Source organism: Anabrus simplex, chromosome 1 (assembly GCF_040414725.1).
Source record: "Anabrus simplex isolate iqAnaSimp1 chromosome 1, ASM4041472v1, whole genome shotgun sequence".
Classification (NCBI taxonomy): Eukaryota; Metazoa; Arthropoda; class Insecta; order Orthoptera; family Tettigoniidae; genus Anabrus; species Anabrus simplex.
Genome location: NC_090265.1, coordinates 49,629,269 through 49,640,532, shown reverse-complemented (window position 1 = coordinate 49,640,532; position 11,264 = coordinate 49,629,269). Strand labels below are relative to the sequence as shown.

Below are 11,264 nucleotides of genomic sequence, written 5' to 3'. Positions count from 1 at the left end.
CGTGCTTAACATCGGTTAAGGTTGTCTCTTTGGTACAATTGTATTCTGTTGAAATAGTAGTGTTATAATGGCATGGGGAGTGTCGCGGTCCGCGTCTACCACCACGCAGACGTTCGGCATTGGGTACCTACCTCCTCGCTCAGTGGAGGGTACCCGTCGCGGCTTCGGCCCGGCGGGAAGGTTTTAAATGAACGCCACGCCCATGCTCGAAACACTTCTTAGCTCTGTGACGAGAAACCCATGAAAATGATTGCTTCTCCTCCACTCACCGTGGAGAGAACGATCGAAAAATAAAAATAAAAAAAACCCTGAACGGTGGATCACTCGGCTCGTGGGTCGATGAAGAACGCAGCAAATTGCGCGTCGACATGTGAACTGCAGGATACATGAACATCGACATTTCGAACGCACATTGCGGTCCATGGATTCCGTTCCCGGACCACGCCTGGCTGAGCTGTTTTTCCCAGCTTCCATGCTCTCTCAGTCGCTGTGAAATATTTCAAAAACACTTAGGGATGACCGAGTTAAAAATCGAATGTTCCTATTGGTGCCATTATATTTTATTTCCGTAAGAAATGCATCACTTGGAGATTAACTTGGTACCGATTTCGCAATGAATAAATTGAATATAATAATATAGAACATATCCTGACAGGTGATAAACTATACACACCTCTGCACTAAATAAATGTTATTTAATAAACGCTAATCAGCCACAAAAACCTGTCAGGCATTCAAACCGGGAATTATCAAGCTCAGCGGAGGGAATTTCTAATTCTTGACACTGCGGATTCGAATCCTGAATTTCGATCTTCCGCTGTCATCAAGTGCAGCATTTCTGTAGGCCTATGAGGCTTGGCAAGGAAACGAAGACTCCGATTAGTGCTTGGTGGCCGACGACACGGCGTCCACTCAGCCTCGGGAGGTCAACTGAGTAGAGAGGTTTCGATTCCCACCTCAGCTATCCTCGAAGTGGTTTTCCGTTGTTTCCCACTTCTCCTGCAGGCAAATGGTACCCAACTTATGGCCACGGCCGCTTCCTTTGCTCTTCCTTGTCTACCCCTTACAATCCTTCCATCCTCAAACAAGGCTCCTGTTCAGTACAGCAGGTGAGGCCGCCTGGGCGAGGTACTGTACTGGTCCTCTGTCCGAGTTGTGTCCCCACGACCCGAAGTGTCACCCTCCAGGACACTGCCCTTGAGGCGGTAGAGGTAGGATCCCACGCTGAGTCCGAGGGAAAAACCAACCCTGGAGGACAAATGGATTAAGAAAGAATGAAAGAAATATTTACAGTGAGTGAAGTACGTATTTTTGAAACCTAAAACAAATTCTGCATATTTTATATATAGTAATTAAAAAAGGTGCTTTTTCACCAACATTCATTAACATTACTATTGATTTAACCTGAAAATATGAATAACAAAATTTAGTTATTTTTTTTCGACACTTTGATGCTCTGATACTCACCGGATATGTAAGTAAACGATCTAGTTTTTACATAATAATGTAAAATGTGGTTTTCTGAAAAATATCGTGCACTGCATGTCAAACGTTTCACTTTCTGTGATTTAACATTGGTTTAAATCTGTGTGCAATGCCTAAGTAAATGGCCTGTCATTTAGAGAAAAATGTTTGGCAACTGGAGGGTTAATTTCCTTTACCAACTGACCCCTGTAAACATTATAAATTTTAGGCAAAAGCAGCATAATCCCCATCTCTTGTGTATCTCCCTCTGTTTTCAATACTCTAGTTCGAATCTTGTACTGATTGTAGAAAACTATTGTTTTTCTTTTCTTAATGGTAGTCACCTTCAGCATATCAACGGTTTTGCAGCAATTAGCGTTATTAAGCGCTTGTTCCAGATCCATAAATACCAGATTACATGAGCTTGCACTGTGATATTTCGCTTAATTGGAAATACAACACATTGAATATTGACGTATGATATGAAACCAATAGTTTTGTAATTAACTCCACATTATTGGTATTTCTGTGATGATATCGTCTTTTCCGGTAAATCAACAAGTGCGCCCCATTCTTTTGTTCCTTGAAACAATAGTCATCGTTACAACCACTTCAGTAATTTTTCATCTGAAGTCCTCACAGGCTTTTCTTATTAAAAATAATATCTCTTTTGCTATTTTTCTCAATTTCTGACGGAATCGCTCGTGCGTTCTGTGCCACATATGTGGACGTGGTCCAGTTTTACGACAACATGTTCTTTCAGACGGCAATGCTATATGAATGGATGTGTCTAACTTATGTGATGAGAGATATTGGGTTCGAACCCCACTGTCGCCAGCCATGAAGGTTGTTCGAACTTCATCTTCATATTGTGATCTTTCCTACGTTTAATGTCGCCACTCAAACTTATTAGTCGGGTAATATCATTCCACGCCATCTCCCCGCTGACAGCTCGGAACATACCACTTAGTCGAGCAGCTCGCCTCCGTTCTCCCAGTTCTTCCCAGCCCAAACATTGCAACATTTTTGTAACGCTATTCTTTTGTCGGAAATCACCCAGAACAAATCGAGCTGCTTTTCTTTGGATTTTTTCCAATTCTTGAATCAGGTAATCCTGGTGAGGGTCCCATACACTGGAACCATACTCTAGTTGGGGTCTTACCAGATACTTAAATGCCCTCTCCTTTACATCCCTACTACAACTCCTAAACACCCTCATAACCATGTGCAGAGATCTGTACCCTTTATTTACAATCCCATCTGTGTGATTACCCCAATGAAGATCTTTCCTTACATTAACACCTAGATACTTACAATGATCCACAAAAGGAACTTTCACCTCATCAACGCAGTAATTAAAACTGAGAGGACTTTTCCTATTTGTGAAACTCACAACCTGACGTTTAACCCCGTTTATCAACATACCATTGCCTGCTGTCCATCTCACAACATTATCGCGGGCATGTTGCAGTTGCTCACAATCTTGTAACTTATTTATTACTCTGTACAGAATAACATCATCCGCAAAGAGCCTTACCTCTGATTCCACTTCTTTACTCATATCATTTATATATGCATGAAAACATAAAGGTCCAATAATACTGCCTTCAGGAATTTCCCTCTTAATTGTCACCAGGACAGATAAAGCTTCGCCTACTTTAGATCTCTGAGTTCTATTTTCTGGAAACACAGCCACCCATTCAGTCACTCTTTTGTTAAGTCCAATTACACTCATTTTTGCCATTAGTCTCCCATCATCCACCCTATCAAATGCTTTAGACAGGTCAATCGCGATACAGTCCATTTGACCTCCTGAATCCAAGATATCTGCTATATCTTGCTGGAATCCTACGAGTTGAGCTTTTCCTAAAACCAAACTGCCTTCTGTCGAACCAGTTTTTAACTTTGCAAACATGTCTAATATAATCAGAAAGAATGCCTTCCAAATGTTTCCGTGGTTTCCTATTTTCACACCAGGGAAATGCTGGGGCTGTACCTTAATTAAGGCCATGGACGCTTCCTTCCCAATCCTAGTTCTTTTCCATGCTATCGTCGCCGTAAATCCTTTCTGTGTCTGTGCGACGTAAATCCGATTGTAAAATAAAATACGTAAAAAACCTTATACGATGTTTGTCAGAGTGGTCTTTTATGTTTAAATGAAGGGGTGTCTGTCAAGAGAAACACAAACACACAGTCCTCGAGTTACAGGAATTTACCAGACCTCGATTTGGAATGAAATTGAACGCGTGACTCTGTCAACCAAAGACCACTATGCTGATCAATAATACAAGGAGCTGGACACTTGTTCAAAATATATTCAGGCCTATTTCATTTTTTACATCGTTCAGGAAAATCGCATATTTTACAATTATTGTAGCCAGTAAAGTAATAATTAAATAGCTAGGTGAGTGTTTTCATTGCTTTCATTACTTTAGAACGAATATGGCTCATTTGGGATCAAAGGAATTGTATTGAGTAATTTGACCCTTAAACTAGCTGAGAGACGCTATAACTATCATTACAGCAGGCAAGGTTTTCTCATCAGATGACAAGACAAGGACTGTTCGAAGTACATCTTGAAAGGAGAGCGTCTAGTGGCTTTGAAAACTAATCAGCGAGAGTAGCACGCTCTACATCCTTGTGAGTGTTTTCCAAGTGTAAAGAATGTATCACTTCGCTAACATTACAACGATATTCCTGTAAGGTAAAGAAACAGGATGTTTGGTATCCTTCTTTGACTGCACTTCCGTCTGAAGATTGATGCAATTGAAGTTCGCTCTCTTATAGCAATTTCCCTGTTAATTTATCTTGAAGTTTTACGTCTAATGAACCGTAGTAAGAGATTAAATAAACCCAGTACAAAGGTGATGGAGTGCCGTCGAATAAAATCAGGTGATAGAGAAAATATAAAATTAGGAAATGAAGTCTTTAAGACTGATTATTGCTGCTTGAGTAATGCAATAACTAATTATGGTAGAGCGCAGCTGTTAGTTTGCATCCGGGAGATAGTGGGTTCGAATCCCACCGTCAGCAGCCCTGAAGATGGTTTTCCGTGGTTTTCCATTTTCACACTAGAAAAATTCTGGGGCTGTACCTTAATTAATGTTACGGTCGTTTCCTTCCCACTACCAGCCCTTTCCTATCGAATCGTTGCCATAAAACCTATCTGTGTCGGTGCGACGTAAGGCCACTTGTAAAAAAATGGCATAAAATGGAGACTAACGCAAGTAAGGGAGGACCTTCTGAATGAAATTAATCAGGTCGAATTGTGGTATACATATAAGAAAAATATATCTGAAGGCATTTGTATGTTGTGTCAATGTATGAAAGTGAAGCATGGACAATAAATAGTGCGGAAAAAAAAAGAATGAAAGCTTTTAATGTGTGATATTAAAGAATGCTAAAGGAAGGATAGGTAGACCGAATCACAAATGAAGAGATACTGAATTGAACTGTAGATAGGAGAACGACTTGGCGAAATCCAGCCAGAAGAAGAGATAGCTTTTAGGACAAATCTTGAGACACCCAGGACTTGTTCAGTCAGTTATTTAGGATACAGTACTTTTGCATCCATCTCACAGCGCATGTCAGAGCAAAATGTACCTTCGACCGAAGTCCCAGCCTCTTTCTTTGCTGTGACAATATGCGAGCTGCTGGAGTATGGGTGGTGCTGAGTAATGACCTTCAGAGCACAGCCAGTGCGACTGATTGTTCTGAGAGGTGTTAGTCGTGCTGCAATAGAACTTTCTGGTCCAGTGAAGAAAGCAATGGCAAACTACCTCACTTCCCCCTCTTGCCTAGTACGCCTCGTTTTTGTGGTTTATCTATGAATGCATAGCCTTTGTTGGTGCCGTTAGAGGGTCCAACCAGCCTCTGGGCTGATGACATTACAGACGGACAGGCAGTAAGAGCAATAGGAGTAGGCCAAGGCATCAATATGGAAAACAGATTTGAGTAGTTGTTTAATCTACTAGTCAGTAGAAATAAAATCATTAGCACAGGATGGGGAGTTATGGCGGTCTGCATCAAATCAAAGTATGGATTGATGATCCAAGCAAGAAGATGAACTGTCGGGCTGAGTGGCTCAGACCGTTGAGGCGCTGACTTTCTGACCCCCACTTGGCAGGTTCGATCCAGGCTGAGTCCGGTGGTATTTGCAGGTGCTCAAATACATAAGCCTTGTGTCGGTACATTTACTGGAACGTAAAGGAACTCATTTGGGACTAATTTCCGGCACATCGGCGTCTCCGAAAACCGTAAAAGTAGTTAGTGGGACGTAAAGCAAATAACTTTATTATTAAAAGATGCACTGTAGGATAAGTTCTATGCTACTTGTCAAATATTGTCCTGGAAGATTTTAGTTTAAATGTGTTCTGCCGGAAAATTTTAGCGGAAAAGCGTTTAATTCTGTACAGCTTTTATAAGTGCTTTGTATGTAAATAAATTACTAGCTTACTAATACATAATGTACCTAATATTCAGTAGAGTTTATGTAAACATACATGTGGGATGGAGGCACTGCCGTGTATGTGGGCGCTTGCCCTTTCTCCTCCACCACCCCTAGATTGAACATGTACAATTTAAGGAAAATAAATAAATAAATAAATAAATAAATAAATAAATAAATAAATAAATAAATAAATAAATAAATAAATAAATAAATAAATAATAATAATAATAATAATAATAATAATAATAATAATAATAATATTAATAATAATAGGAACGCTCTCGACTATATTTGATAAGGTCGGGGTCTGCAGCTACATTATCCATATAAATAAGGTTGTAGGGGGTCCGCTGTCTGTAATTTCGTTTGATTTGCAAATTTTTCACATGTTATCCGTTTTAGGTCAACTCAAGACCGAATCGGCAGTTTCTATGTTTCGTGCCTGTTTGTTTGTCTGTTTGTCCGTTTGTCTGTTTTTCTGTTCCACCATCATGGCGAAACGGCTGAATAGAACTCTACCAAGCGTCATATTTAGTGTATACTCATCCCGGGGAAGATTTTGATATGCATATCATTTTAAATTCTTTGAATAGACGGGGGTTTTATAAGAAAACCAGAACGGTTTTAATCCTTTTTCTCTTAAACTACTGATTTTATGCAAATTCCGTGGACTATATGTGAAACGTCTCTCCATTATATGACTACTACTCACTGATTCAAAAATATGAAATTGAATTAAAATGAAACAATATTTTAACAATGGTTCATGTTTGTGGGTTACTGTAGTCACGTCCTAGTTCGTGAACCATGGGCAACGGCTGAGTAGCCTAGCAAGTGGTCCTGAGAGTCGGGATACCAGTTGCTATGGAATGGGAGTGGGCATCTCGGACATATTCTGAGTCGTGGCCCTCCTTGTGCTCAGGCGGCTAGGACTATACAATTCACCGGTGGTCCATAACCCGTTAGAGGGCAAGTAGGGCAGCATCCTGCTTCATGAATTTACCGAGCTCAGAACACTTTAAGCAAGCCTCGGACCTACGGGAGTAATGGAGTCCCACTCCCATTTGACAGGCGAGGGACTCCTTGGAAACAACTTGGCGAACGAAATGGAATTCGATGGGGAGCTATCAATATTAATGGGGCTTATGGAAGAAAGAAGGTAGAACTGGCTGAGTCAGCAAAGAGGATGCATCTGGATGTGCTAGGAGTAAGTGATATTCGGGTAAGGGGAGAATATGAGGTAGAGATAGGAGATTATAAAGTGTACTTGACGGGTGTTAGAAATGGAAGGGCAGAGTCTGGGGTAGGGCTCTTTATCAGGAATACCATTGCACGCAACATAGTTTCTGTTAGGCACGTAAATGAGCGAATGATGTGGGTAGATTTGTCAGTGGGAGGAATTAGGACAAGAATTGTGTCCGTGTATTCACCATGTGAGGGTGCAGATGAGGATGAAGTTGACAAGTTTTATGAAGCATTGAGTGACATCGTGGTCAGGGTCAACAGCAATGCGAGAGTTTGGAATAGAACTGAAGGATACGAAAGGGTGATTGGTAAATGTGGGAAAGATATGGAAGCTAATGGGAATGGGAAGCGTTTGCTGGACTTCTGTGTTAGTATGGGTTTAGCTGTTACGAATACATTCTTCAAGCATAAGGCTATTCACCGCTACACATGGGAGGCTAGGGGTACCAGATCCATAATAGACTATATCTTAACAGACTTCGAATTCAGGAAATCTGTTAGGAATGTACGCGTTTTTCGCGGATTTTTCGATGATACAGACCACTATCTGATCTGTAGTGAACTAAGTATCTCTAGGCCTAGGGTAGAGAAAGTGAAATCTGTCTGCAAACGAATAAGGGTATAAAGTCTCCAGGACGAGGAAATTAGACAGAAGTACATGGATATGATTAGAGAGAAGGTTCGAACAGTAGACAGTAAGCAGGTTCAGGATATAGAAAGTGAATGGGTGGCATACAGGGATGCTGTAATAGAAACAGCAAGGGAATGCCTAGGAACAACTGTGTATAAAGATAGGAAAAGGCGAACATCTTGGTGGAATGATGAAGTGAGAGCAGCCTGTAAACGTAAAAAGAAGGCTTATCAGAAATGGCTCCAAACAAGGTCCAAGGCAGACAGGGATTGGTACGTAGATGAAAGAAACAGAGCGAAACAAATAGTTGTTGAATCCAAAAAGAAGTCCTGGGAAGATTTTGGTAATAACCTGGAAAGGCTAGGTCAGGCAGCAGGGAAACCTTTCTGGACAGTAATAAAGAATCTTAGGAAGGGAGGGAAAAAGGAAATGAACAGTGTTTTAAGTAATTCAGGTGAACTCATAATAGATCCCAGGGAGTCACTGGAGAGGTGGAGGGAATATTTTGAACATCTTCTCAATGTAAAAGGAAATCATCATGGTGGTGATGCAAACAGCCTAGCTCATGGGGAGGAGGTAAACGATGTTGGTGAAATTATGCTTGAGGAAGTGGAAAGGATAATAAATAAACTCCATTGTCATAAGGCAGCAGGAATAGATGAAATTAGACCTGAAATGGTGAAGTATAGTGAGAAGGCAGGGATGAAATGGCTTCATAGCGTAGTAAAATTAGCGTGGAGTGTTGGTAAGGTACCTTCAGATTGGACAAAAGCAGTAATTGCACCTATCTATAAGCAAGGGAACAGGAAGGATTGCAACAACTATCGAGGTATCTCATTGATTAGTATACCAGGCAAAGTATTCACTGGCATCCTGGAAGGGAGGCTGCGATCAGTCGTTGAGAGGAGGTTGGATAAAAACCAGTGTGGTTTCAGACCACAGAGAGGCTGTCAGGATCAGATTTTCAGTATGCTCTAGGTAACTGAAAAATGCTACGAGAGAAATAGGCAGTTGTGTTTATGTTTCGTAGATCTGGAGAAAGCATATGTCAGGGTACCGAGGGAAAAGATGTTCGCCATACTGGGGGACTATGGAATTAAAGGTAGATTATTAAAATCAATCAAAAGCATTTATGTTGACTATTGGGCTTCAGTGAGAATTAATGGTAGAATGAGTTCTTGGTTCAGGGTACTTACAGGAGTTAGACAAGGCTGTAATATTTCACCTTTGCTGTTTGTAGTTTACATGGATCATCTGCTGAAAGGTATAAAATGGCAGGGAGGGATTCGGTTAGGTGGAAATGTAGTAAGCAGTTAGGCCTATGCTGACGACTTGGTCTTAATGGCAGACTGTGCCGAAAGCCTGCAGTCTAATATCTTGGAACTTAAAAATAGGTGGAATGAGTATGGTATGAAAATTAGCCTCTTGAAGACTAAATTGATGTCAGTAGGTAAGAAATTCAACAGGACTGAATGTGAGATGGGTTATACAAAGCTAGAACAGGTCGATAATTTCAAGTATTTAGATTGTGTGTTCTCCCAGGATGGTAATATAGTAAGTGAGATTGAATCAAGGTGTCGTAAAGCCAATGCAGTGAGCTCGCAGCTGCGATCAACAGTATTCTGTAAGAAGGAAGTTCAGCTCACAGACGAAACTATCTTTACATCGGTCTGTTTTCAGACCAACTTTGCTTTACGGGAGCGAAAGCTGGGTGGACTCAGGATATCTTATTCATAAGTTAGAAGTAAGAGACATGAAAGTAGCGAGAATGATTGCTGGTACATAAGGTGGGAACAATGGCAGGAGGGTACTCGGAATGAGGAGATAAAGGCTAATTTAGGAATGAACTCGATGGATGAAGCTGTACGCATAAACCGGCTTCGGTGGTGGGGTCATGTGAGGCGAATGGAGGAGGATAGGTTACCTAGGAGAATAATGGACTCTGTTATGGAGGGTAAGAGAAGTAAAGGGAGGCCAAGACGACGATTGTTGGACTCGGTTTCTAACGATTTAAAGATAAGAGGTATAGAACTAAATGAGGCCACAACACTAGTTGCAAATCGAGGATTGTGGCGACGTTTAGTAAATTCTCAGAGGCTTGCAGACTGAACGCTGATAGGCATAACAGTCTATAATGATAATGTATGTATGTATGTATGTATGTATGTATGTATGTATGTATGTATGTATGTATGTATGTATGTATGTATGTATGTATGTATGTATGTATGTATGTAATATTAAAACATTCATAAATAAAATCGTCGGACTATGTACCCACACTTAATACTTTCCTGATTACTTGATGGGCGCCAGCTGCAAATAGATGTAACGATAATAGAATGAGAGTCTTGAGTGTCTCTAGGTTGTGAGGAAATATGCTTACTTTGACAGCATAACATAAAAGTTCTGGGAAAAGGAGACAGGCGCTCGGTTTCTCCATTAAAATGTGAGGTAATCTGATCTACTTTGAAAATGAAAGTATCAATTGTATTTGATACAGAACGAAATATAATTTAAAAATTGACTTCAACGAATGAGATTTACTGCGATAATTCAAAAGATAACATAAAACTCTGACATTATAACTGAAGGAAAATGTAGGCATTCAATTTGAAATCTTCTTGACCGGACATTTAAAAGTTGTACAAGACATTTTTCCCTCACTGTTCACTTGACTGTACCTCGAACACTTCGAGTGTTATTACGACGTATTCCTTTGAGTTGTTATCAGCTGTAGGTATCTCAAACCTAATTTGGTGATGTATCCTTTTAGTTTCACAAAGGAGATATTGCATGACTTGAAATTACATTCACACTTCACAATCAAATTTACAAGTAATCCACTGATAACTGTTAGTCTGCATTATGACGACTCAGTATTCGGCTGTCACCGAAGTGAAACAAAAACTCAACCGAACACACTCCGAGCATATAATGCATTTGTTCACTGACAATTACGTATCCATATCACTGTTTCCCATTCGTCTCCTTTCAGTTGCGGCGTAGTTCAGCAACTGCAAGAGAACAGCAGCAAGACCTCAGGAGGGTCACTGGAGTCACGGTGTCTGACCAGACAGTAAGGAATAGGTTAAGAGAAGTGTCCTTACAACCCAGGCGCCCTGTTCGTGTGCCACGTTTTACGCAGCAACATCGCGCAGCTCGCCGTCTGTTTGCCCGTACCCACGTCAACTGGCAACTTCGATAATGGAGACCTGTGTTGTTCACAGACGAGTCCAGATTTCCCCTGACACATCGTGATGGACGTCAACGTGTATGGATACGCCGTGGTGATTAGTACATTCCAAATGATGTCCAGGAAGTCGACCAATTCGGACAAGCTTCTGTGATTATGTGGGGTGGCATCAGTATTGATGACCGTACGGATCTTGTCGTCGTCCGTGGCAATCTTACCGATGCGTGGTACATCGAGCAGATACTGTTAAGGCATGTGTTGGTTGCTGTTGGCCCTGA

At 40.9% G+C, this 11,264-nt stretch overlaps 1 non-coding gene across 1 annotated transcript; it reads left to right on the top strand.

Moving 5' to 3' along the window:
- The first annotated feature begins 304 nt into the window (after window positions 1–304).
- On the top strand, window positions 305–459 carry LOC137497105 (5.8S ribosomal RNA). The gene has a single exon (XR_011017641.1). It is a non-coding gene; the product is annotated as a 5.8S ribosomal RNA (ribosomal RNA).
- Window positions 460–11,264: the final 10,805 nt, after the last annotated feature.